The 24,760-nt window shown below is 39.0% G+C and overlaps 1 long non-coding RNA gene across 1 annotated transcript; it reads left to right on the forward strand.

The window, feature by feature from the left end:
• The first annotated feature begins 1,302 nt into the window (after positions 1-1,302).
• Positions 1,303-24,760, forward strand: LOC135175129 (uncharacterized). Its single transcript, XR_010302256.1, has 4 exons — positions 1,303-1,383; positions 16,748-16,926; positions 18,731-18,813; positions 24,235-24,760. It is a non-coding gene; the product is annotated as an uncharacterized LOC135175129 (long non-coding RNA).

Below are 24,760 nucleotides of genomic sequence, written 5' to 3' on the forward strand. Positions count from 1 at the left end.
AGGTAGTGGCCTCAGGCAGCAAGCAGGCTGGGAGAGGTAAGCAGAGGAAGTGGCAAGAGCACCTCATTTACCTGGATTGCCCTGTTTATCAAATGTGGGCTGAGATTGATGGTCCTTTGGCCACAGTATTGTCCAATAGGCTTCTGGCAGTCAGCCAAAACACACCAAGTTAGGAAGGGTCCACAAGTTTAGTACCCTCAAATATGGGGATACCATGGGCGGGCCACACGCTAAGCACATGGGCTTGTGCAACTGTGTTATACAACCTGAGCCCTGGGCAGGCCAGATGTTGTGGCACCAGGCCTATTGTGCCCCTTTTGTCCGTTTAATGTGTTTACCTCTGGTTTGGGCAGAAAAACATGTTTGGGTGGGAAAACATGTCCAGGCAAGGCAAGGCCTATTTGGGCCTATGTGGCTCTTCACTACATTCAGGTCTGCTTATGCAGCTCCAGTTTGAGGCCTAGATTCTGAACAGTGTGGTGTGCTTGCTTTGTTCCAATAACTCAGGTGTATTTTTGAGGCCACTGTGTTTTCTTTCATTGACCTCGCAGCCCTGTTTGAATTACTGGTGTGACACTCTAGGAATAAAAGTGGTACTCGCTGTGGAAAAATTCCCTTCTACCTTAAAGGATGATACAACTTGTTGAATGAATAAAACCCCTGCTTTGAATGCTAGGGCTGTACTTGCTAACTGTGACAGGAGGAAAAAAAGAAGTGCTATTTGTTGCAGTTGCCCAAAATAAATACTGTTTTTGCCTTTTTTTAATAGAAGCTGCAGGAAAAGAACAAAGGAGGTAAAGATAATAAGACAGGTCACAGCATACTCTGGGAGACAAGCTATTAAAAACAATTCTATCTTTCTGCAGTTTTTCCAGGTCATTTTCACTTCACTCATTATAAGTAGTACTTACATTTACATGAAAATAGGATCTTGGTTTCTCAGTAGTTTTATCTGCTTTTTATACTTATCCTCTTGAAGTCATAATCCTGGTTTCCGTGTTAATTAGGTTTTCCATGAGTTTTCAGTGGTTCTTTCAAGGTGAGCACGAGCTAGGCTGTAATCCAGTATTAGCATACCAATAGCATCATTAAAGCCAAATTTTTCTAATACGGGAGAGTAAAATTATGTTTAAAGATATATGAGTCTATTATTATGTCCATATGTAGACAGAAGTTGTCTTTTTTGTTTTAATTGCTGATGTGGGAAACTCATCTGTGTCAGAGGCTTAAAATTCCTGAAAACTCCTTTATTACTGATACAGTGGGGGTTTTTTTTTTGGATTGTGACCTACTTAAACAGGAGCTGTAACAAGGTCACTCAGTTGTAAATGTGAGCCAGAGCGCAACGGTAGGAACTGATCCATTTAATCCAGAAATATAAAGGTCAGTCCAGCCTCATTTTGAAAATACTGATTATCTTATCTATCAGGAAGTGGTTTTAAAATTGAACACAATGTCAACTAAATGAATCTTTGTATCATATTCTTGCTGGATTTTGGTGATGGCTTGTCTTTCCATTTATTCTTCTACAGTTAGACTCTGCTATACAACAAGAAAACAATTATAAGCCATGTAGGTATGGTAGAATATTTGATGCTTCAAAAGCCTAATCTAAATTTATTACATCATATACGTGTATCTTAATTTCTTTTTATATTTAAATGAACTTTAGTTGGCATAAATGATAGGAAAAATAGCACAATATGTTAACTTTGTGTGGTTCCAAATGCTTGTCTGTATTGCATGTAATATTAATTGCATATGTAAACAGCTTTCTTATCATATATTATCAATTTCACACTCAAATTCAGAGCTTACAATAATCTTCGAGTGACTTTCCACCACAGGTATCATGGAAAATTTATGGCTGAAGTGTGCTACCTCTTTTCGTATCATATACTTGATTTTCAATAGCCCAGCACAGCACATAGGCAAAAAAACTGTAAGGATTAACATAGTGTCAGATACAATTTTGACTACTTTTTCTCTTCTCTACTGCTTGGCATTATTTAGGCTGTTCTGGGTCCAAAATGCTGTATCAAAACATTCCTGCAGGGTGACAGTTCTTTTGAGATGAGCTGCTTACATCAGCAATGGCTTGACACCAAATCCATTATATAATACACCTGCCCAGGATTCATAGGAAGTACAAAGGATGAATTTGGCCTGCAGCATATCTCAAAAAAGAACATAATTAGAGAGCTCATTTGTGTGTTTGCCATATTATAAGACAGATATGGACTAAGTGATATAAAGAATGTTTTACTTGCATTTAAAAATTCTAAAACTGAATCTGGTGACATTTTCATGAAGAATATGCATTTATTTTATATAAATGCTCTGAAAAAATGCTAGCCACATCTCTGGAGGAAAAAAAAAGAGAGCAAGAAACCATCCCCTTCAAGAAGAACATATAACCACTGTTTATCATGTGAAATATATATAATGTTAAAATAACATAGATTTTAAGTAGAAAAGAGCAATAAGACTGTTCTGTAACATAATAAAGCACATATATTTTTTCTATCCTGCATTTATTAGCTGGGTTTTTTTTTCTTTCTTTAAATACCTATACAATCCCTCATATTTTCCAAATATTCTCTACATGCCACGGGCTATCAGCTTTTATTAATTAGAAATTCTGGTCTATAGTACATTACTTACCATTGGAAAATGTAACAGCACTTAAAATGTCTTGCAAAAAATGCCTTTTATTTTTTCAAGCATGCCTTTTCCAAGTCTAATTTTAAAATATATATAGACTTCAGAAATTAAGCAGAAGAAAGTTGTATTTTTGACACAAACTTTTGTCCTGGAGTCCTGTACCCCTAAATTCCTCTCCTGCCCAGACTTCGGGGGAAGAGGGAAAGCCGCCTGGTTTCCCTTCCCCCTCGCCTGCCCTGCAGCCATGAAGGGGGTGAGCAAAGGGGTCCTGCCCACACGAGGACTGCCCCGTGAGTTACCACGCTGGAATCAGGCTGGGATTGGCTGTGCACTTTCACGCCTAAGGTGTGGTAACTCTGCCCTTTGTCTAGCAAAGGTTATAAATATTGGGGTCTTCCCACCTTTGGGGTTCCCGCTTTGGAGGTTTCTGTGCCTGGACGTATGGGTCTGCCTGAGACTTTCTTCCCCCACTCTCCCCTCACCTTGGCTGCAGAGAGATCTTCAAAAGGATTGATTCCCCCTTGACACCTTTGTAAGCCTAATGATTCTTAACGACTCTTCAGCAGCCGCTGAAAAGGGAGTGAGATAGAGAGACAGACCGTGAGCAAGTCAGCCTGATTGTGAGTTATTTTGGCTCATCTTAACTTTATTCATAAGAAAACTGCTATTAATTAATAGCTAAAGCCTTTTCCAACTTCTGACTTCCAAAATAGTCAGATTATTGATGGTATCCCTGTAATTCTCATGCGACTGAATCTGCTAATTAAATTAAATTAATCTTTGTATATATAGTTTTGGGGGCAGGTTTTTGGGAAAATAAAATAACTATTTTTGTATAAATTCCCGACTCGGCCACATAGTAATTCCTGCCTCCACAACAACTTTGAAGTGATTTTTTTTTTTACTTGTAGAGTTACTATTGCTATACTTGATTATTTCTAATCACTTCACCAAAATGTTGTCAAACTGTATTTTTAACTGCATGCCCTTCATATTAGGATGATTTGTAGTAATTAAACTACTCATTTAACTTACACAGTTATTGCAGACACTTTATGGGTTTGATTTTCTACAAGTTGCTGAGCAATCTGGCTTGATCCAATGAAGCGATTAAGCATCTGCTTAACTTTAACCACCTTAAGTGATCCTACTGGGAATTCAGCAGGATCAAGCCTTTCATCAACCAGCCTTTTCTCTGATTTGTTTATTTGATATCCCTCAAGTCATCTCTTTTTGAAACTGTATTTTAAAAAATTCTGTCTTGTTTTCAGGATAGTATTGAATCTGACTGGTAGGACCAACTACAATAGTTTTGACTTGGATGTTTTTCGATTATGTATTTTTTTACTGTATCTTTTGCAATAAGCTAGACTTAAGAAACCATCAATACTTCAAATCCCTCAGGGACAGTGAGAAAGTAACTGCAGACTACTATTACAGAATTGTAGATAGAGAGTTAGAGGGTTCTTTTTTTTGTTTTGTTTTGATTTTTTTTCCTCACGTTTACCTTATTTTATAAAACTCAACAAAATAACAGAAGATTTACTAATGAGATTCAGTCTTCACACTTTATTTTCTCTTGTGAAAGCCACACAAAGCAATTGAACACAGGTGCTTGCTGAGATACATTTTTTTTCTCTGACAGTTTCTGCATCGCAGTTGAGTGCAGTGTTGAAGGAGAGCTGGTTATGATAAGCTCTGTTCAATGTATTTGCTGGATGCAGTGTTCATGCTATTTGAAGACAAGCTATGGAAAAACTAAAATGGTTACAGAAAAACATACAATCTGCACAGGTATAGCACATAAGAGGGCAGACATTGTAGCAATCAATTTATTTATTCAGTGTTACATTAATAGATCAACACAACTGCCTCTAGCTTCACTCATAGATATGCACTCTGGAGACTAAGGATGGTTTCATACCTGAAACTGTAGAAATAACAGAAAAAGCATGTTGTTCAAACACATGATTCTTTTAAAAGCAAAACCGCCCTATGACAGGAAAGGGAGGGAAGAAAATAGGTAAACTATATTTTCTCGAATATAGCATCAGGATATGGTTGGGTCCTGTAAACAGATCCAGGTATCAGACATGAACTCAGGTCTCCTTGTTAAAGTATTGCTAAGGAGAAATTGAGCTGCCAGTTTCCTGTAGAAATTAGATGGAGCAGAAAGCATGGAGGACTTCAGGACTGCAGAGATGTGAGATGGTTGTCTAGTCAGAAGCTAATGTCCACATTGTTAACCAGAAGCAGGTTTCATTTGCATTCTTTTTCAAAAACATTGAGGGTTGACAAAATGATAGTAACTTGAAATGCTGACACAAAAAGAACATGAAAGGATCTGTATGGGAAATAGTAATGGTGTTACGAAGGAAAAGAGAATCATAAAGTGTCTTAGTTTGGAAAAGACACTTAAGATTAATATGTTCAACTGTAAACTTAACATTAGTGAGTCCACTACTAAACTATGTCTCTAAGATCTCTCATTGTTTTCCAGAGTCAAGGAAATATGTGAACAAGCAGTGTGAGAAAAGAGAGAATGAAAGAAAGAAATTTCAGAACACAGCTCTGGTGCTGGAGGAAAACTATGATATTGTTGCCATCACTGAAACGTGGTGGGATGGCTCACATGATTGGTGTGCTGTAATCAATGGCTACAGACTCTTCAGGAGAGACAGGCAAGGGAGAAAGGGCGGGGGAGTGGCTCTGTATATTAGGGATGCTCTGGATGTCATGGAGGTAGAAATCAAAGATGATCAAGTTGAGTCATTATGGGTGAGACTTAAGGCGAAGGCCAACAAGGCTGATATCCTGGTTGGAGTCTGTTATAGACCACCCAACCAGGAAGAAGAGGTTGATTTATTACTCTTTAAGCAACTGGAGGCTGCCTCAAGATCACCTGCCCTTGTTCTGGTGGGCGACTTTAACCTACCAGACATCTGCTGGGACTTAAACACTGCAGAGAAGAAGCAGTCTAGAAGGTTTCTGCAATGTGTGGAAGACAACTTCCTATCTCAGCTGTTACGTGAGCCTACCAGGGGGGCAGCCCTGCTTGACCTGCTGCTCACAAATAGAGAGGGGCTGGTAGGGGATGTGGTGGTTGGAGGCTGCCTGGGGTCCAGTGACCATGAAATTACAGAGTTTTCAATACATGGAGAAACCAGGAGGGGCATCAACAGAACCTCCACACTGGACTTCCGAAGGGCAGACTTCAGCCTATTTAAGGAACTAATTCAGAAAGTTCCTTGGGAAATAGCCCTTAGAAACCAAGGGGTCCAGGAAGGTTGGACCTACTTCAAGAAAGAACTCCTGAAGGCACAGGAGCAGGCAGTGCCACTGAGCCGGAAGATGAGCCGACGAGGGAGGCAGCCAGACTGGATGGGCAGGGAGCTGCTGAAGGAATTAAAGATTAAAAAGAGAGTGTATCACCTTTAGAAAAGAGGGGAGGTGTCACAGGAGAAGTTCAAGGAAGTTGCTAGGTCTTGTAGAGGAAAAATTAGAGAGGCAAAAGCCCACTTGGAGCTCAGGCTGGCCACGGCTGCCAAGGAAAATAAAAAGTGTTTCTATAAATATCTGAATGGCAAGAGAAGGGCCAAGGACAACCTCCAGTCCTTGTTAGATAGAGAGGGGAATATAGTGACAAAGGATGAGGAAAAGGCAGAGGTGCTTAACACCTTCTTTGCCTCAATCTTCACTAGTGGGACAGGTTGTCTCCAGGACAGCTGGACTCCTGAAGTGGTGGATGGAGTCAGGGACCAGTACAGTCCCCCTCTAATCCATGAGGAAGCAGTAAGGGACCTGCTGCGTCATTTGGATCCTCACAAGTCCATGGGACTGGATGGGATCCACCCTAGGGTGCTGAGAGAGCTGGCAGCTGAGCTGGCCAAGCCACTCTCCATCATTTATCAGCAGTCCTGGCTCACTGGAGAGGTCCCTGAAGACTGGAAGCTGCCAATGTGATTCCCATACACAAGAAGGGTCGTAAGGAGGAGCCAGAAAACTACAGACCTGTGAGCCTGACCTCAGTGCCAGGCAAGGTCATGGAACAGGTAATCTTGGGTGCCATCACAAAGCACCTACAGGATGGCCAAGGGATCAGGCCCAGCCAGCATGGGTTTAGGAAGGGCAGGTCCTGCCTCACCAACCTGATCTTTTATGATCAGGTTACCCACCTGGTGAATGTGGGGAAGGCTGTGGATGTAGTCTACTTGGACTTCAGCAAAGCCTTTGACACTGTCTGCCACAAGAAGCTCCTAGCCAAGCTGGCAGCTCATGGTTTGGACAGATTCACTCTGTGCTGGATCAAGAACTGGCTGGATGGCAGAGCTCAGAGAGTGGTGGTGAATGGTGCCACATCCAGTTGGCAGCCAGTCACTAGTGGTGTTCCCCAAGGATCAGTGCTGGGCCCAGTCCTGTTCAATATCTTTATTGATGATCTGGACGAGGGCATTGAGTCCAGCATCAGTAAGTTTGCAGATGACACCAAGCTAGGAGCAGGTGTTGATCTGTTGGAAGGTAGGAGAGCCCTGCAGAGGGACCTGGACAGGCTGGATGGGTGGGCAGAGGCCACTGGGATGAGATTTAACAAGGCCAAGTGCAGGGTTCTGCACTTTGGCCACAATAATCTCAAGCAGTGCTACAGGCTGGGGACTGAGTGGCTGGAGAGCAGCCAGGAGGAAAGGGACCTGGGGGTACTGATAGATAGTAGGCTGAAGATGAGCCAGCAGTGTGCCCAGGTGGCCAAGAGAGCCAATGGCATCCTGGCCTGGATCAGGAACAGTGTGGCCAGTAGGACAAGGGAGGTTATTCTTCCCCTGTACTCAGCACTGGTCAGGTCACACCTTGAGTACTGTGTCCAGTTCTGGGCCCCTCAATTCAAGAGAGATGTTGAGGTGCTGGAACATGTCCAGAGAAGGGCAACAAAGCTGGTGAGAGGCCTGGAGCACAAATCCTATGAGGAGAGGCTGAGGGAGCTGGGCCTGTTTAGCCTGGAGAAGAGGAGGCTCAGGGGTGATCTTATTACTGTCTACAACTACCTGAAGGGGCATTGTAGCCAGGTGGGGGGTGGCCTCTTCTCCGGGGCAACCAGCAATAGAACAAGGGAACACAGTCTCAAGTTGTGCCAGGGTAGGTATAGGCTGGATATTAGGAAGAAGTTCTTCACAGAGAGAGTGATTCCCCATTGGAATGGGCTGCCCAGGGAGGTGGTGGAGGCACCGTCCCTGGGGGTCTTCAAGAAAAGACTGGATGAGGCACTTAGTGCCATGGTCTAGTTCACTGGATAGGGCTGGGTGATAGGTTGGACTGGATGATCTTGGAGGTCTCTTCCAACCTGCTTGATTCTATGAAAAAAAGAAACAGAGAATCTCACAGCAGTGTTTCTTCTGATGCACACAAGTGGCTGCAATAATCACTTGGCAAGTAGTTTCAAAGTCATGAATAGGCAAATCTTTCCAAGCCATACTTAGCAAGCCACGTGTTGTTAAGCACATGTTAATCTAACATGTTTCTGTGATATATTCCTGTTGCAGAGAGGACCAGGACTTCATAGAAAATATCTGCATTATATGCAGATCTATGTATAGATATGCTAGTTGGTAGAAGACTCTGCAGGTTATCTAATCAAGCCTCCACTGAAAACAATACTATGTCTAAGTTGTGGGTGCCTCATCCAGTTATCTGCAAGTTCTCTCCAAAAACATTTTGATCAGCCAGACTATCTTTGACAATGTTGAACATGATGGCTGTTGGCACCAACTTGTAGAGTTCTTTACTCCTTCCAGGTCATCAGATGAGCATGCTAATTGCTCCTGATTATCTTCTCATACTTCATTTAATTGGAAATGGATTTCAGGAGAATGTGCCCAATGATCTTTCCTGGGATTGAGGTGAAATGATCAGCTATGTGCTCCTTATCATTCATTTTATGATAAATACTAGTATTTCCAGTTGTCAGATATCTTCTAATTACCACAGTTTTCCATACATGGTAAACAGCAATCTTACAATTACATCATCCATCTCTTTTAACAGTCTCAAGTGAATTTAGTCTAACAATCTCCATCTGTTTTGCAGATGTAGAAGAGTGCTAGAACTGTAGCAAGGTTGGTGCTGCAAGCCATGACGATGCATGGAGAAAAAATTATTGTCCTTGTTTACCTATATACAAAGGTTGCTGTTCTTGCACTTCTTAAACACTTAGAAGAAAAAAAAATACTGCAGAATTTTCCTCCTAGCTTTTACAGACATGACTTTTAAATTCTTCATGTATATTGAATGTACAACATAAATGATCAAAGGTTCACAGAGCATCTTTTGAATGCAATAAGATCCACAGCCTTTCATCAATTTACATAAGATAGTTCCAAAGCCTTCAGGTGAATCCCTGAAGTTTTCTTCTACTAATCCCTTGAAACCTACATTTTTATATTCATTCTTTCCTGATGATCACTTGTTCTTTTCTCAGAGCTTATTCTTTGGGCTGCAGCCATAGCTAATAAAAAATGAATTCTTCATTTTGTGCAAATTGAGGATCTGTTCTACAAATATAATCTGCCTGTGATCAGTAATATTAGCACTTTCTGAAGATCATGCACGACTGCTTTCATAATTCCTTCTTGCATTTGCAAATTGTCTTTAAATTACCTCAAATCTCTTCACAATAACTTTGCTTTTCTGATAAGTTTTCTATCTCTTAAGTGCATATACTCTTCCATATTTCTCAGTCTTCCTATAACCTGAATCTCTACCCTTCATTTTCTGGGTGCTTTACTCACTTCACTGCATTGTTTTTATGAACAAGGCTTTACCCTTTTGCAAGCACAAACAATTATGCTGTATTTCAGGAGGTCAATCTTTAGTCAGCCTAATACACAAAACAAACAAACAAACAAACCCAAAAGTCAACAAAACAAAATTACCAAAACCAAACAAACAAAAACCAAAACACAACAAACCCAAACTAAACAGGAAGTTGAAAGTCAATAAAGCTGAAATAAGCAAAAAAGGTAGTTTGGATTCCTTCTCAAGAATTTTGGCTAGTTCCCTGAAATCAGAAGTATGAAAGTAATTTTATTGCTCTGAAGTAAGACCTACACTCCACTGCTTTCACAGTTACATATTTTGTTGGCAGTTGCATAGTTTCATACTTTGCTGTGCAATTAAAAGCTGGATTATGTTGCTATGACTAACCAGACCACCTCCACAATGGGAGAATGTTCAGAGGTGATGGGCATAGGCATTGGACTTCTGAAGATCAGGGAAGAATGTATGTGGTATAGGTAGTTGTTGGAAGGAAAGATTAACACAATGAGGATCTGAGCTACCCAAAGTGGTATGGGGGGAAGTGTGTAGATACCTGAACCCAGTATGGAGCATAAAAAAGGAACAACAAACAAACTGAACTTTGAGGACAGCAGGAGGCTTGATTTGGCTTCAACACGCATATTCCTTCCCAGCGACTGAAGATGCCCAGCATCATGATGGTTTACCTACAGAGACCAGTAACAGCACTCATGCTTGTGTTGTGCTTCAGTTGCATGTTGCAATTACTCTATTATGCTTGTTTTATGATTTCAATACATTGCTGTATCACACTAATCAAAATCCTACATAATATCTAATAGACTCAAATAAGTAAACATGGGCTTAAAAAGTTAAAAACTCCTTATGTGGGATGTTAAAAAGAAACTCATTAGAAAGCACTGAACTCTGGCAGATGCTGAAATGATTCTTCTTTGGCACTAATTTTTAACTCCAAATATCTTAAAGTAGTCTGATATAGAATAGTGTGTGGGTCCTTAAAGACAGTTGAGGTGTGAGCTATTCAGTCTTCATGAAAAGGAGTACTTCTGGGTATTCTTCTTAAACTGGATTTTTTTGTCCCACTCCATGTCTCTAGTGGTGTGCTGAGCATCAAAATCCTGCTTCATTATCCGGGGTTTCCAGGCAGCTTAACACTGCCTAGAAACCATATTTTCCCAAAGCCTAACCCAGCACTAGCCAGTTACAGAATATCTTTCAGGATCCCTTTAGACAGTCTGTGTTCCACCACCCTTCCCCTGTCGTGGAGGCAGGGAATTAATGTGGTTGATGGACACTCCTTTCTCTGATACCCAATCTTGTCTGACTTGGGACCATTTTGAATTAAAAATATGCACGATTTGAGAATTTACAGACATGCAGATAGATGAAGGTGAGACAGGAAGAGATGTTATTTGGGTGCAAGGTAATGTTTGTGCTCCACAGACAAAGTATGAAATTTATGATCTTGCTCCATGTGATAGATCCAAACAGTGAGTGTCAGGATCATCTGCTGTTTTCCTAGTGATGGGTTCCCAGTGCCAAGTTACCTTGCCTGGATAATGATAATGGGCAAGAAAATCCATAACAAAGGTTCAAGAACATTGACCATTCAAGTTTGGAATCTGAAACAGAGCTCTTTCTGGCTCAAAAAAGAAGAGCAGAGTGGGAAGAGGGCTATGAGGGGTCTCATGGATATGATGTCTATATGCAAAATAAGCATTACAGCTTGCCAGACATAGAGCTAGGTGCTGTTGGCACAGTTCACAGTTAATTCTGGACATACAGCAAAAAGAGTCTTCTTTGTGGAAAAGTATCACTATACCAATATTTATTAACTCTATCTTTCATGGAATCATTATATAATAAAGGCAAAATAGATTTTTTTTGTGGTTTTGTTTTGTTTTTCAATGAAACATCTAGCTTCAGAGCTTGCTTTGGCCACCAAATACTCCTTGTTTAAATCACTGTTAAAGGCACTCTTCATTCTAGGATGTGAATACTTGTTTATTCACAGGCCATGTGGAACAAAAAGAGTCAAGATTTTCTCCTAAGCAATGCTAAACTTTTTGTGTCTCTTACTGGAAAATTTATGTTTAAAGAGCACATTTTTTAACTGAGAAAACTGCATCTCTTCTGGAGCACTGTGTTTGTTTCTGTTCCTCCAGAAATCACAGCAAGTGACATAGTTCTTCCATAACTCAAACTTTCTTTGGGAAGCTATACTGACATTATTGCATTCTATAATCTTCCTGTACTCCTATAATTCCCAGGGAACTTTTTGACACTTTCTGCAGTGAGATTATGAAAGTTGCCCAGGGTCAACACATAGAGACCAGTCTGTTTCTAATAACCCTTGATGTTCTCATTATCTTTCATGTGGCTGTCCCTGCCATTGGAATGCTAGGGAGCCCCAGCAGTTCAAGTGTACAAATGTAAATCGACACTGTGACCATGATGCACCAACACACTTCTTTACCCCAGATAGATTTTAATCTTATAGATGAGCTACATTTCAGGTTTGTGCTAGTTTACTGTTAGATAAGCTACCTTTTCAGGAGCACATTTGGTATATTGAAACTCTTGAAGAATAAATTGGTCAGTGAACAGCTTTTACTGTTTGGCAAAGGTCTGAGTTTTTAAAGGTCATGAAGGTTAACATTTGTAGTGACCTTTTTAAACACAGTACTACAGATGAAACATTTTGCACTGCTGTCAAGCATAAAAAAAAAACACTGCAGTTTAGCTCATGTTCCATTAATCTTAAAATTTGCCTCTCAATTATTATGAAACAATGTGTACAACAGTATTAAAATTGATTTTTTCCCCCTGATTAATAAAACCTATCTGCCCTTGGGATTCAGTGTATTAAAACTGTCAAACAGATGTCTACATTCCCTTGCAATTTATGAAGCATTAACTTTCTTTTCCTTTCTGAAATCTGGAAACCTTTTTGAGATATTCAGAAAGCTTTGCAGATAGAAATAGAAACGTTCTTACATTTGAAATACCTCTGTAGCAGTGGCACATCTGAATAGTTCATTAGGTCTTGGAAGCTTAATTTATGCTTAAAAATAGAGAGGGCACCCTGGAGACTTGTCTGAATGTCAAATTAGGTCAACAAGCTATTAAAACTATTACCCCCTTTTTTTTTAACATCTTCTATTGGTCAGGTTCCTAATGTATTTAATTTATTTCTGAAACTGAAGCACAGCTATTGATAGTGCTACAAACACTACTTAAGTTGCCAATGCAAAATCCTACTGAGCAGTGAATAAAAACTGTCAGACCTGCTGTACAGTGTGCATGCATTGTACGCACATGGAAAATCACTTCAAACTTACAGGATGAGGAAAATGGCATAAAAATTAGCCAGAAGAAATCCAAACTCTAAAATTCAAACTGTCTTGTGTGAATCAGTCATGAATAATTACCAGTTTTTTAAAAATATAGCTCCCATGAATATTTAAGTGTGAATTTTAACTTTGAATTAAAATTCATTTGTTACACACAGCTATGTTTATATTAAATTCATAGAGATGTCAGAACAAACAGACAATTATGATCAAGCAGAATTTTCCAGTACTGAATAATATAAATGTTTCCTAACATGGGGGAACATTTACCTCTCTTGCTCATCATTTGCTATTGGCTTATGCCTGATACAATCACATCAAAGTCTGCAGTAGAACCAAATGTAAGTTGACACAATATAGTGGAAGAATCATATTGCACAGGAATAGAATAAAGCTGTTTGATTTCTAAAAGGAAAGAAAGACCCAGAAATCGTGGCAATGACTCAGACTAGGAACTAGAAGTTTCTGATAATTACCAGGGCAAAATATTTTAAGACAATTGCCATATTCTCTTTAATGGGCAATACATACAATGGCAGATTTTATTAAGGTTTATGCTTGGGTATCTGGATTCTAATAAACCTAATTTGCAGATAAATAATAATCTACTCTTGCAAATCTCTAGTGTTCACAGAATTTAGACATAAATGAGGAAACATCTTGGACAAAATTTACACATGTGATGGTACATGAGTGTGGAGAATTATTTTTCTCCCTAACCATGTAATAATCAGGAGAAAAAAAATCCAGACCCTTGTAGCAAGCAATGATTTCCCTTAGATGATTCAAACTGTCTGCACTCCACAGAAAAACAATGGCATTGATGACACATTTGACACTTCTTACAAATGAGTCTGATCTTTTTTCTGTGGATAATATTGGCCTAGTGCTGCATTGTATCATTTCAATATGGTGCTTGTGGATAAAAGTCATTAAATCACAAGTGTGGTCAACTCTGAGAATATAATTACAGATCCCTTTAACTTCAGTTCTATTTGTTACATACTTACATGACAGTACTCATAGGGAGTCAGACCAGATCTTTTTGTAGTCTAACTTGAATTAATACTACACCTGAATATGGTGAATGCTTGATAAAAGCTTTGAATTCATGATTCGTCTCATCATATGTTTATGGTTTTATACTTCAATGAATTTGATTAAAGTATCAAACAAGATATTTCCAATTTGACTTTTTCCAGCACCATATTGTAACTAACCTCCTTTTCTGTCAGTTGCTTTGACTCCAGTTTTTCATGAGACGAGTTGAGAAACAAGATTGTGGGATTGCTGCAAATTTCAAGAAAAAAGATCAAGTGTGACAGTCTTTTTAGCTTGATCACCTTCTTAATCTGCTTTCCAACCCCAAATTACAGAAGTTTATACAGGGTTTATCTGAGGTTTGTCTCACTATGGGGACAGGAATAAGTAGCAAAGTACTGAGAGACAAGATGATGTCAATTTTGCATAGAATCATAGAATGGTTTAGTTTGGAAAGGACCTCAAGAATCATCCAGCTCCAGCCCCTCACCGTAGGCAGGGACACCTCCCACTAGAGCAGGTTGCTCAAGGCCTCATCCAGCTTGGCCTTAAACACCTCCAGGGAGGAAGTATCCACAACCTCTTTGGGCAACCTGTTCCAGCTTCTCATCACCCTCACTGTAAAGAACTTCCTCCTAACATCTAGTCTAAATCTCCTCTCTGCCAGTTTAAAGCCATTACTCCTCATCCTGTTATTACAAGACCTTGCAAATAGTCCCTTCCCAGCCTTCCTGTAGGCCTCCTTCAGATACTGGAAGGCCACTACAAGGTCTCCTCAAATCCTTCTCTTCTCCAGACTGAAGAGCCCCAACTTTCATAGCCTGTCCTCATAGCAGAGGTGCTCCAGCCTCTAATCATCTTTGTAGCCTCCTCTGGACTCACTCCAACAGTTCCATGTCCCTCTTGTGTTGGGGGCTCCAGAACTGTACACAGTACTCCAGATGAGGTCTGATGAGAGCAGAGTAAAGGGGGAGAATCACCTCCCTTCCCCAGCTGGCCACACTTCTGTTGATGCAGCCCAGGATATGGTTGCTGTCTGGGCTGCATGTGCACACTGTTGGCTCATGTTGAGCTTTTCATCACCCCAGATCCCCAGGTCCTTTTCCTCAGGGCTACTCTCCAGCCGTTCACCACCCAGTCTGTAGCTGTGCTTGGGATTGCACCAACCCAGGTGCAGGACCTTACACTTGGCCTTGTTGAATGTCATGAGGTTGGCCTGGGCCCACCTCCCCAGCCTGTCCAGGTCCCTCTGGATGGCATCCTTGCCCTCTAGCATGTTGACTGTGCCACACAGCTTGGTGTCATCTGCAGACTTGCTGAGGGTGCACTCGATTCCTCTGTCCATATCACTGACAAAGATGTTAAACAGCACTGGTCCCAGCACTGACCCCTGAGGGACACCACTTGTCACTGGTCTCCATTATGAAAGTACAACCTAAATAATTTCAGGCTTCCTGTAGAATGAGAGAAGGAATACATATTTACGGAACACAATTAAAAAGGTTTTTTTTCCCTTTCTTGTACAAGAACATCTATAGACTAAAGGCAGCTAAAATGGCTAAGGTTAGACAGGTTGGATCTGAGCCATGAAGTCTGAGACATAGTAGGTGTATACATTAAATGGTCTCTGCTATGCCCTCCCAAGTCTTCTCTGCTAGTGGTTTAAGGATGCTGAGTCTTTGCATCTAGACACACCACAGATTGGCATTTACTGTATTAGTTTGCCTAATCAACTTTTACATTTCTCAAATAATTTGTATGAAAAAAATTATCTCAATTTCTTTAGCCTACCTCATGACAACTTCATTGGGTACCTTTCAAGTTTATGTATTGTTAAAATAAGTGAACTGAGTATCTTCATATGACTAATGATTTCACAGACTGCTACCCATTACTCTGTTCCAGGTTAAAGATGTGGTAACCTCTTCTAGCAATTATCCTGTTCTATCTCTTTTTTAATTCTGGTATATCTCTTTTAAGACTGGACAAATAGAATTTTACACCAAATGGTGCCTCGTTCAGGAGCACACCATTCATTTATAAAGTAACTCAATCTCATTTCCTTGTTTGCTTTTTGTTGTACTCCTAACAATTCCCAGCTTTTTTTTTTTTTTTTTTTTTTTTTTTGCTATTGTGGCTATTAAATTGCACTGAAAAGACATTAATAGAGAATTACTAACTTCAGCCTTGCTTTTCTGAAAGACAGTAACTTATTCTGTGCCACTGCATGAGATAAGACTTTTTTTCTTCCTCTGTACATCACTTTACTTTAGCTGATATATTTTTTTTCCTGTTTTTTGTTGGTTGGTTTGGTTTGGTTTTCCTTTTAATCAGAGAACACTATAAAATTAATTTTAATTTTTTCACAGTCAGTTTTCAATTAGCCATCTTCAATAATTTTCCATCAATTACAAATTTTACTGTTTCAATTTTCTTAGTCCCTAGGAATGAGGGCTTCTATGTTGTTATCTGCAACTGAAAAATTGCCATTTATTTATTGTTTTTTTCCTCTATTTTAATTAGTCATCGATATATAAAAGGATCTCTCTTGTTGCACAATGGCTTTGTTTGTCCCATAAAAAGCTTTGTGGAAAACCATGCTATACAGACTAGATCACCTTTATTTAGATATTGACTATTTCAGAGGTTGCTGGGGGTGGTGGGGGAAGGAAGAAAAGAAAATTCTCTAAGATTTCATACATGTCCTGATATTACAATTACAATTTTTATACCAGTTTCTACCAAGATTTCATAGAATCATAGAATCAACCAGGTTGGAAGAGACCTCCAAGATCATCCAGTCCACCCTAGCACCCAGCCCTAGCCAGTCAACTAGACCATGGCACTAATGCCTCATCCAGGCTTTTCTTGAACACCTCCAGGGATGATGACTCCACCTGGGCAGCCCATTCCAATGGCAAATCACTCTCTCTGGGAAGAACTTCCTCCTAACATCCAGCCTATACTTCTCCCGGCACAACTTGAGACTGTGTCCCCTTGTTCTATTGCTGGTTGCCTTGCAGAAGAGACCAACCCCCACCTGGCTACAGCCTCCCTTCAGGTAATATCCATTATGCAAGCTTGGCAATCTAGTCAGTGTTTTCCAGTTTCAGCCCCGGTGTTCTCCTCAAAGAACCCCATAGCATTCTAGCCTTTTACTACCGAAGTTCAGCAATTTCAGATTTCAACTTTCTTTATAGCTCTAGAATAAGCACATTTTGTCTTCATATTTTTATGCTGTTCAAATTATGCATTGATTATTTGTATTATTAAAAGTTTGAGAACTTTTCTGAACGTTTCATGCTCTAAATAATACACCTGCTGTGAGAAAATTGTCCTCTATAAAGACCATTGATGTAAATACTTCATTTATATTTATTGCAATGTCTTTGTCTGCCTGCTATTTTAAGTCTGATGATTAATTATTTCAGCTTCCTGAAAATATTTCTTTCTCATAGCTCTGGAAAAAACATTAGCTTTTAGGCCTCAGGAAGTTTTCTAAAATGTTCTTAAGTATTCCATACTAATTTTAAATTGCTGTTCAGTTACACATTACATTAGTTTTCTTCTCAATACATTATTTTGACTGCTTATACAGTTCTATGCATTTCCTTATTTTATTCACAATATTTTGCAAGTTTTCTGGTTTTATTCCATATTCTTATAGAATTTATTCTGACTCAACAAGTGTACTAAATGCTGTTTCTCATATTGTGGCCATTTGAGCTGACTCTCTAGCCCAGACACAGGGGAAAGACGAACACTCCAGGGATAGGCCACATAATGGCAACAATAGATAAATTAATATAATTTCATTGGAGCATCAAGAGATTAATGTCTAGAAGCACAGCTTGCTCTCCCCCTTCTCCCACTGGCTTCTGCTGCTGCAGCTTCGCCTATCTTCCCCGGCTGCTGTTTTGGCTGCTGCTGCTTCTGCTGCTTCGCCGCCGCTTGACCCCTCCCCCATCTCCCTTAAGGTTATTGTATTTTTTTTTCCCTTCCTTCTCTAGTTATTATCTCTCTTTACATTGTTATACTTATACTATAAGAAATGCAATTTCATCTTTTCCTGACTTTCAAAAAAGGGTCTGTGTTGTGGTGAGTTTATTTCTCCCCAGGGGAGGGATCTGCCCTAACCCGGGACATTAATTTTGGCGCTTCTCCAAACGTGGGGCACGATCTTGGTTTGGTTTTTTTTCCCCTTTTGATTGATAATCAGAATAAGATCATCAGGGAAAAATGAAGTAGTTTGATATATTCTGGCCTATTATTGCCTCAATTCTGACTTTGTCAGTTCAGCAGTGGTTTACAGCTATGGTGCACTACCAGGTGTGTTCATTCTTCACTAAGATGGTCTGGGACTCGGTAAAAGCTGTGCTAACGAAGGTTGGAGATGTTGTTAGGAATGTTTTAGGGTTTAGGAATGTCATTGAGGGTGTGCCGTATGTTACATTGGTGTCAGAGACTAGGAGTTATTTGGAAAAGATGAGCTACTCAGTAGCCTGCCTAATATGTGTGAACTTGATGTTTGTTTGGTGGGTTGGTTGGTTTGGGTTTTTTTGTTTGTTTAGGGTTTTCTTCAGCAATCTACAGTTCTGAAGCAAGTTTTAGCCTCAATAGTTCCCCAGATGACTACTTGTCATTTCATATTATACAGAACTCTTTTTGAACTGTTTCTCTTTTGTGTTCTGTACACAGGGACAAACCTAACTCTGCTGTGCCTCTAATGAAGAAAACAGAGAAACCCAAGGGATGAATTTGGCCAATTATTTATCTTCATTTGAGAGTTTCCTTTTTTATTTAACTAGTTGTCATTGATTTTTCCATTTAATACTATCCTCACTTTAATCTTTTGCCCTTTCAAGGTGAAGGCCCTTTGGCTGAAAGCTTTCCAAGCTGAGTTTAAAAGGACTACTAGTGACAACAAATGAGATTTCTCTGTAGCTCTGTAAGTAAGCCCAGCCCTTTCCAATACTTGGGTCATGAGTTTAATTCCCTGACAAAATAGATCCATCATGAATAATATCCTTGAGGTTATCTTGGCTTTGTGAGTTATCATGCTTCTTGTATTGTCCACTGGAGGATTTTGTATTGTATCTTTTTGCCAAAATACCTTTAAAAATGGCTATTTTTTTTTTTTTCCATCTCTACATATTTAATAGATACACAGATTATAACATGGACAGACAAGGAGATTTCTCTTTTCTGGAAGAGAACTGAGAACTGCTTATTGAGTGAAAATGTAAGATCCTGTGAGCCCAAATCATGAAAGCTGTCCCATACTTGTTCAGACAGTTCTCCGAGTGACCACAAACAGAAGCACAGTATTTCATTTTATGGATATAGTTTTACAATATAGTTAATCCTTCATCTCCTTTCAAATAATAGAATAAGGGAATTTGATGTAAGAATATCAAAATAGAACACTTTTGTTAAGATCATTGTCATGTGCTCTTGTAGCCCTTAAACAGGAAACATTCAAAGATTAAAAGTACTAAAAGGTATGAGTTTTTCTAATTATCATAATTCCACATTACACCAGAGATTAAACAATGCCACCTGCAAGACTGCAATAAACCAATTAAAGAGTAATGCGGATACAACACAGGACAAAGAATTGTTTTAACTTATGATGGAATATAAAACTATTGCCTGGCTCGTCACATGGGATCCTATTGGACCAGAAAGAACTATTTACCATATGTGTTTATCATAACTCATGCATTTGCCATGAGGTACCAGTCACCCATTGGAGAAACACTGAAATTCATCCGTTAACCCTTCAAAATAAGTATTTGGATGTGTAGATGTAGTCTGAATTGGGCACATCAGTCAATACCCAATGGCAGTGTATGAACAAGAGAATTTAGTTCCTTAGACAAGAAATAATTCCTCTTTGAAGTACAAGGAATATTCACTTGTGATCTCATTCTGAGGCAGGAGAAAAGGACAGGGCATAGGCTTTTTATGCTGCAGTTAAAAGCTATTTTTTCTCCAAACAAGAAACACCACACCCTCCCCCCCAATCTAGTAACAAAGAATAGCTGATAAAAATAAATTCCATCATTAAATAAAAAGCTTTCATCTTCTGTATGAGATGCATTTTCTTGGCAAGGAAGATATAATTCTGCAGTTTGGGAAGATTCTTCATAAAATAAGGAATCAAGAAAGCTAGAAAAAACAACCAAAAAATAGCATTTAAAAAATTGTCACCCCTATGATGTTTTCTGAGCTATTTACTTCAGATAAAAATGTAAATACTGGAAAAGTAAATATTGTAAAGTAAAATGTAAATATTGGGCAGACCTTTATCTTGTATAGAACTATCTATACAATCAAGAGTTGTTAATTTTTACATGTCCTGATTTCTAAGTTTCCACTAGCTGAGAGAAAGTTTTTTGTTTAGTGCCCCCTCACTGAAAGATAGAGACTGGATTTATCAGGCAATTTCAGGCCTTCAGTTAAATAAAGAAGAAATAAAAAATAAAAAAAAAATCCACAACCTCCCTTTTGTTAGTATTAGTAAATGGTTGGATGCAATTCAAATAATAAATATTTCTAGGAAGATTGAATGTGAGAGCTTTGGCCTTAGACTGCAAGATTCTGAGCGGAAAATTGAAAATGCAGAGACAGTGATGGATGGAAATAACATTGCTCTAAACCAAATACTGGAAATAGAAAGGTAGTAAGAAGTTGAAGAGGTGACTGGAAAAACAAACAAATAAACAAAACAAAATCCCCAAACAAATGAGAAAAAAAAACCCTCGGATGAATGAAATTATGTTGAAAAATTGTGTTGATAGCAGAGATGAGAAAAAAATGAATCTGTATTTTCAGCAAGTATTATAAAGAAGCTAAAGAAGAATTGATTTAAATATTTTTCAAAGTATCAAAGAAAATTTTTGTGTGGGAAGACAATACCCAGGGCAAAACCAGCCTGGCCTGGAATGATCCAATGCACTTTCATTTTCAGTACAAATCAAATCTATGTAAATATTTTAATTAATTCTGTGTGCTAGTTTGAAGCAAGCTAGAATGTTTTGGTAAAAGAACTAGATAGTGGGCAGTGAAATGAAAAACAATTGTGTCTCTTCTCTCACAGTCATGCTGAGAACTCTGGGAAGAAGAAGTAAAACATTCTCCATTTTGTCTTCACTTCTGCCTTTGCCTTCAGACCTGGTCACATCTCATTAACCTTGCTCCCACTAACCTTGCTCCCTAACCTCTTGGCTGCACCTCTCTTCTTCCTGAGAACTGGGGTAAGGTTGAGAGGGGCTGGGGAAGGTGTTGGGGTGGTTTGAGAGCCCCTCCTGGGGACTCAGGTTTCTGGGAGGGGAGTTGTGCTTCTGTATTGTTTATCCTTTGTATATTTCTGTATATAACTGTATATATTGTAAATAGCTGCTTGTATATTTGCTGCTGTACAATAAATAGCTTCATTTATATTCCCAGAGGCCGTCTGAGTTAGCTGGGGCAAATTCAAAAGTGTGGGGGGGGCAGGTAAGAGCCCAAACCATCACATTCTGTTATTCTGTTTTCAGAATTATTTTATTTGTTTCTTATCTTCTTAGTGACCAGGATAGTTCAAAAAACCTGTAAATAACATATATGATGCATTGCTTAATGTATGTTTCTGTGGATCTGTCACAATCCATATTCCCAAGCCAACCTCGGGGAGCAAGAAGGCTATGCTAGATTAAAAAATTATCTTGGAGTAAATTATGCTGAATCAAGATCAAATAGCTAATGACCTCTGTTTATTTGATCCAGGGAGAGCTATATAAAGACTGTCGCTCACTTGCACCTTAAAGACACTTGGTTAGACTAGAGGAGAGGGAAACAGGAAGAAGAATGAGAGGAGAGAATGAAATAAGAAAGGGCTACGAGGGGGACTGGAGGGCATGGCTTATGAGGAGAGGCTGAGGGACCTGGGGCTTTTTAGTCAGGAGAAAAGAAGACTTAGAAGGGATTTGGTAAATGTTTATAAGTATCTGAAGCCTGGCCAGGAGGGGTTGGACAGGCTCTGCTCACTTGCTCCCTGTGATAGGACAAGGAGCAACAGGTGCAAGTTGCAGCAAAAGAGATTCTGCCTCAACATAAGGGGGAATTTCTTTACTGTAAGAGTCACAGAGCACTGGAACAGGCTGCCCAGGGAGGTTGTGGAGTCTCCTTCTCTGGAGACTTTCAAGGCCTGTCTGGATGTGTTCCTCTGTGATCTGTGTTAGATAGTATTGCCCTGCTCTGGCAGGGGGATTGGACTCAATGATCTCTTTGGGTCCCTTCCAATCCCTAACATCCTAGGATATCATCACGTTTGGATACAGCAACCTCTTCCTGGCATTAGTCCAAGTTCTTTGGTGGTGAGTGTACTTCCAGCAAGGCCTTCTATGATAGATGCAACACAGCAAGCCCAAGAGGTTGCAGTCCTTTTATACCCTATGGGTGTAAGGTGGCTTTCCCAGTTCAGAAAGGGAGGCTGTGCTTATTTACACAAGACCTTTCCAGTACAATGCCTACCGAAGGTGTCTTTGTATAAACTGCCTAGATTTTCTGTCTCATGATCATGAACTGCTTGATCATGAACTGCTTGTCTTTGCAAGGGCTTTCACAAGTATAATTTCTTCTTTTCTAATCTCAGTTCTTTACTGTAATGAAATCCTTCATATACTTTCAAACACATATAGCCAAGTTTCCTCCCACACTGGTCCTCAATTTTAGAAAAAAAAATACTCCTCACATCTGCCTTATTGTTTTTTAATAAAATCCAGAAAATTATGTATTATGCATTGTTTTCACTAAGACAACTCACTGGCAAGCTAAGCTTTTTTTTTACTTTTCTTTTTTGCCAAATGTTTCCTCTACTTTTATCCTTAAACAGCAAATTCATCTGCAAGATGATATAGGACATCTTTCTGATTAGACTGTATTGCTCTAATACTCATGGGTAAAACCAAAACTAAGTTCACTGACTTGCTAACAGGATTAAAAATTATAATCCTATTCTGAAATTCTTATTGCATAGATTAACTCTACATTGATAATTAAAGATGAGAATTGTTTAAAATGTCAACAATTCAGAACATTGTTGAATAACAATTAGATGTTTTTGTCAGCTACATTTGTTGGCCAAACTAACTCTATTCTGAATTTTCAGAAAAACCATTGGCTAATTAATGATGCAGGACTTTTCTAGCCACCACATTATCTCAGCAGATAATTTAAAAAATAAACTAATTAACCTTTCTAAAACACCTTCCTAATTAATTGTGCCTTTTATGATTCCATTAGCTATGGGGCTAACCAAGTCCAAGCAATCATATTTTATTTCTCACATATTGATTTATAAAGGATCGTTTATTGCCTCTTGCTCATTAGCAGTTACAAGCAGGACATCTGCAGGAGGTTATTCTTCTTTTGTAATTAACCCACATTAGGTTACAAAAGTGTAATGCAGATGTTTAATAGTGAGCTGTGATTTGTTGGAAGACAAGTAAAATTTTTAAACAGCAGTAAAGTGAAGTCATCTGAGCTGTTTTCCTCCTTTATGTTTTCCCACTCTATATTTCAGTAGCATTGGAATTAGTCTCTGTGCATCTGTTTTTAAAGAAAACATGTCAAGGAACTCAAACTTAGCAGAGAACAAAAGCTTCTGCCAGTTTCAGCTCCAATTTTTCTTCACACAGAGTGAAAAAAAGTTTTCATCACACTCCCCTGAAAACTATTCTCAAGAGATAATAAATTAAAAAAAACCCACTTTTTATTTCATTTTACTGTGAAGCAATAAACTGCAGTGCAGCATCTGTAGTTTACATCTTGTAAAACTGTTTAGATAATTTAGCCTAACAGATTCATGAAGTTCAGAATGGCCTAAGCTCAAGGAGGGAAAAAAAAACCCTTCATTATCTCTCACTATAAAGTTTGTGGTTAGTTTAGCCATTTTACCAAAAGAAAAAAAAAACTCCACACCCAACCTTCCAACCTTAATTTTACAAATTACTACTACAGTCTATGCTGTTATTTATATATATATTTATATATATATATATATATATACACACATTGCAGACTACCAAACAATGGATCCTTTCTGAGCACCAGTACACTGAATTGAAATGCCAAGAAAAAAATATTTTCAAACATTTAAATCAACAGAAGCATGAAACAGCAAAGACAAAAGCTGCAAAAGGAGGTAAAAGAGGAGTGGCAGCTTTATAACCAAATTGCTCCTTCCTGTCATTTGAGTACTCCCATTTCTTTCTAGGATATCTGATGGCTTAGTGCTGGTGGAAGGAGGTGAAACATACTACAGTAAATGAATACAGAAGATCTATGGACTTTTATCTGTTTTGATGTTGTTTTCTTTTTACAGTCTTCGTGAAGAAATAAGCTGAAAAGTGGACACACTCTGAAGCAATGAAGAACTACACTCAATAGAGAAGGATTAAGAAACCAATTATTTTAACAAATTATATAGATTGAAGTTCACGACTTGGTTAATTCACATGTGCAGGGGGAACTGGTCAATATCACTACAAGGCCACTGTCTTATCTTGGACTGCCACAGTGACTGAGGAAGACTCCTGAGGAATGGAAGAAAGCAAGGATAATTCAACAAACAATAGGCCAGTCAGCCTTATTTTGATCACTGGAAAGGAGGAGCATCATGTAATCCTGGAAACTCTGTTGGTGGGTGTTGGTCTTTACTGCTGGGATAGTGGCAGGACAAGGAGGGATGTGGAAGTAGTTCTCTGGCTTGGGCTTTTGGCTCGCTTGCTTCTGTTTGCTGCTGCTTTGTGCAGCACTGTGTAAATAAGTTATGGTAATAAGGAATTTTGTACTATGTTTATCTGATTTTGCTCAGTAAAGTATTCTTCTCTTGCTTTTTTTGGTCTCAA

The sequence above is a fragment of the Pogoniulus pusillus genome, chromosome 4, assembly GCF_015220805.1.
Source record: "Pogoniulus pusillus isolate bPogPus1 chromosome 4, bPogPus1.pri, whole genome shotgun sequence".
Lineage (NCBI taxonomy): Eukaryota > Metazoa > Chordata > Aves > Piciformes > Lybiidae > Pogoniulus > Pogoniulus pusillus.